The sequence below is a fragment of the Dermacentor silvarum genome, chromosome 10 (assembly GCF_013339745.2).
Source record: "Dermacentor silvarum isolate Dsil-2018 chromosome 10, BIME_Dsil_1.4, whole genome shotgun sequence".
Classification (NCBI taxonomy): domain Eukaryota; kingdom Metazoa; phylum Arthropoda; class Arachnida; order Ixodida; family Ixodidae; genus Dermacentor; species Dermacentor silvarum.
Window position 1 is genome coordinate 120,196,827 of NC_051163.1, and position 3,964 is coordinate 120,200,790.

The following is a 3,964-nucleotide window of genomic DNA, read 5'->3' on the forward strand; positions in this document are numbered from 1 at the left end:
TTCTTTGATTCTCCCTTCTTGATAGATTTCTTCCCCTTGTTGCATGATAATATTCTTCATCTTCGAGTGTTCTGACAGGCTGGGGTCGATCTGTTTCGTCACTTCATCGTCTCCTCCAGTGATTGCCGAAATCTTAAGGCTTTCATGATGACCTTGTTTGCTTTTCCTAGTTTAGATAGGACAGAATGTCGCTTTCCTCTCTTTGTTGCTTGCGATGGTTGTGGTTGCATGTCGTCCACTTTTGATGTTTGGGTTTGTTGCTTGAACTCTTCGGCTTCCTTAAGGCCTTCGGTTTCCTCATCATATTCATCTTCATCCCAGGAGTCTCACTTCTCCTTCGGTTTCTCCTGTCAAGTCATCTTCAAGCAACTTTCGGTGTCTTTCTTCCTTGTTTTCTTCAACTTCGTACCATGAGACTTCTTGACTAGGGGTTTGGCCCTTGCCTTTGGTCTTCACGCTTTCTCTTGACTCCAACAGAAGTTCTTGTTTGCTTTCTTTTCCTTTCAATTTTTTCTTTGGTTTCTCTTTCCTCTGTTCGTCGGACGCCACTTTGGAGTTAGGGTTTCTTGGTTCAGTACCTGACATTGCCGGTTGGTTCCCTTTGGCTTCTGATGTTGATGTGCCTGTTCTTGGCACTGTTCCACCTTCGACGGAAGTTGTTTGCATTTGCCGCACTTGATGATCTTCCCGTGCGGCCCATGCAACTGTTTTCTTGCTCTTCAGTGATTGCATTTCTTTTCTTTACCAATTCAGCTGTTTTTGGCTTAGAAGTGCGTTTGTTGGCAACCTTATGTTTTCTGCCGTGTCAAAGCTACATCAAGGCACGATAATTCTTTTTGCCGCTTTTTGAGCAAGAAGTCGCACTTATGCCAAATTTAGCTGATTATGGTCGGTTTGTCAGGCCACCATGGGCAAGTTTTCAACCATGGTAATTATGGGCTTTTTTCTGGCATTCCTCTTGGAGTAGCGACTGCGCGCTTTTTCCTAGCAGTCTATACATTTTCCCGATTCATTTATTACCAAAATGATGATGCTAGGCCCACAACTTCCTGAGTTAGGTCAGTTTTCACTGCGATGCCTCAATCTAAGATGGCGGCGCCGATGTTATGGGGGAAACAACGTCCACCCAGGCTCGAAAAACCGCTTTTTTTCTTCGATTTTCAGCAACCTCTTGCACCAGAACTTGCTGATTGTGACTCGCGCTCATTTAACGAGTCTCCAGACACCAGAATTACGTTTGTAGGTTCCTTATTTGTTGAGATTCAGCAATAGTGACCGTAATGGCCGCCGTGGAGCCTTTTTTACATCAGTAAATTGGAGATGTTTGGTGTTTCTTGGCCGATTTCGATGCGGTTTTTGGTGTCGCAGGTTCTCGAAATGTTTTTACAAGAGGAGTGTCAAAGGGTTTGTATGTACTCACTCATTTGCTGGATGAAAACAGGAAAAAACGCGCTGCCTTGAAAACGGCTGGCTGGCAGGACAGTGGGAATCTCGTTATTGCATTCATGACGCGGAATTTGGCTGTTTTTTTACTGCTCAGAAAAGCGCCTGCCTAACTTGGCAGGCGCCTTATTTCCTGATGGCAGTCATGCAACTTTATTCCATTAAATCAACACAAAGCACATATAGAAAGCAGTAATACTATCATTTGATGGCAGATGGACCCTCCTGGGGACGTATGATGCACTTCCGACTCCTTTACTAATTTATTCAGCTCTGACTGGCGTTGTTCTTTGGTGGGTTCGAAAGCCGTGGAGGCCACCCTGTAGGCACGTATGGTCATGATCTTGAAGTCCTGAGGGCCTAGCCCAATATCCTTTAGCACACCTATTGATTGGGTGGCCCATGTTCCTCGATGACTTAATGTCACTGTCGACACTGTAGGCCGGGGCTGCATTGACATGATGAGATCCGGGATAATTCATGTCTCGCTTTGCCTCATGGGCATCAGCAAGTGACACACGCGTCTCGACGACCTTAATGTCCAGTATCATGGCTTGGTTCTCACGTTTTATTACCAGGTCGGGGATCCGTGTACCCATCGACGTCATGTAGTGCGGTTCCCGCAATACTTGCCATCCGGTTTCTGTTATTCTTTTCTCTAAATGGTTGAGAATGTTATCATGCCGTGTGATGCGTGTATGGTATATGTCTCAGAGACTTATCCGATTCACAACCGGCCCTGCAACGCTTAGATACCTCTCTTCCTCTTTTGAAACAAGATTCGGCATGACTCCAATATGGAACCTAACTAGACCAATGAAATACTTTCCTTTTAGGAAGATTGTTCCATCTCGTAGCTAGCTTGTGGAACCTTTTGCATTCGTAGAGTCCACCAGTGGTCTTCGATCAAATGAGCTGTAAAATCGAGGTCCAGAAAGCCTGGGATTCCTTCGATGAGCTTATGTTCCGATTTTTGTACATACAAAGTTTGTCTGCCTGAATCCTCGCCACGGAAATCTGAATGCTCGCCACACAGATCTAAATCCTCGCCACGTTTTGTTGTTGCATACACACAGGCCGAATTCGTAGAATCAGCACGTTTAAAGTATATTTTAAGTCGATGGGTCGGGATCTTTGTTCGGAAACATTGGATCCACGTCCAAGTCCTTCGCCCAACATGGAGCTACTTATAGACGAGGCTGGTAGGCGGTAAACCGCATGCAACGCGTGCGGCGCACGAGCAGTTGCGTGATAAACGACCGTGTCTGAAGCCCAAACACCGCCGAGGCATACCACCCTCGCAGGGCGCCGCTTTAGAAGGCGCCGCAGGACGACTCCAGCCTGGCAAGGGTCTTCGTCTCGTGTAGCGTCGCCCCTGCCCCAACTGGAGTGGCCCAGTCTTTTCGGGCCGGAGACTGCGAAGCACTTGGCCCGACGGCGGACTACGACGGAACGCTTCAGCTCCGCCAACGGGCAACTCACGCTCTCTCGAGGGAGACATTTTCCGCTTCGCAGCGACTATTCCGTCGTGCCGTTTTCTTCGCGGTTGCAGACGGCGTACTCGTGTTACCGTGTTACTACAGCTTCGGGGTGCACCCTTCTCACCGCTCCGCGCAAAAATCTTCCGATTCCTATTCCTGCGACGAAGCCCGGAAGGGCGCCGACACCCGTGCGGTGACGCGGACGAGCGACCTTTTGCTGGAGTTCGACGTACTCCGAAGGCAAACAACGCGTGCGATCGCGCTGGCATCGCGCACGGCGCGCGAATCGGCCGGCGTACGCTTCCGACTCTCTCGCAAACGTGTGCGCTACTGTCACAACAGACGTTCGCGCCTCGCGCTCGAACCGCGCTTTCCCGGGATGCAGGTGTCCGACTCCATCCTGCGGCGGTCTCTTCGCAGGCGCGCATTCGTCGTGCTGCAGTAGTAATGCCTCGTTTGCGTCTCTTCGAAGTTTTGGCACAACAGTTCAGTTCGCCACCGTCTCCTTCACGTGAGGCCGTTGGCGCGTGGCTTCAGTACTCGACGTACTCTGCGTGATGCCGACGCGGTCAAAACGAGTCGACGGACGCACGTTCCCTGTGCACCTAAGGCTCTCTTGATATGTGATCCGACCCTCAGACAGACGAAGCCAAAGCCGCAATATGTGTTCAAAGAATCAGTGCTCAGTGTTTCCTGCAATTCACACCAAGTCTCGCAGCTGACTGCGTTCTTCATCGACACCAGAACGAAGCGATCCACCGCTTAGAGTCGTGAAAAGTAGTTTGTTCAATTCCGTACAGTACAACCAGAGTTTTAGGCGCGTGGCGTCTGCCTGTGTTCCGAAGGGCGCTTTCTGCGCGCACTCCTTGAATCTGGGATTTTTCGGCAGCCGTGTTTCAAACAGTTGGAAGCATATAGGCGTTACTCTGCTAAATGCGTGTTGCGTTTTCCACTAACCCCGCGAGCCTTTGTGTGCGCGTATACCTCCACTCTATTGACCCTTTTCGCGGCGATCCCGTGGGCGCTGCCATGTTTGATCA

The 3,964-nt window shown here is 49.7% G+C and overlaps 1 pseudogene; it reads right to left on the minus strand.

The window, feature by feature from the left end:
- Positions 1-3,553: 3,553 nt before the first annotated feature.
- On the minus strand, positions 3,554-3,694 carry LOC119432044 (5.8S ribosomal RNA; annotated as a pseudogene).
- Positions 3,695-3,964: the final 270 nt, after the last annotated feature.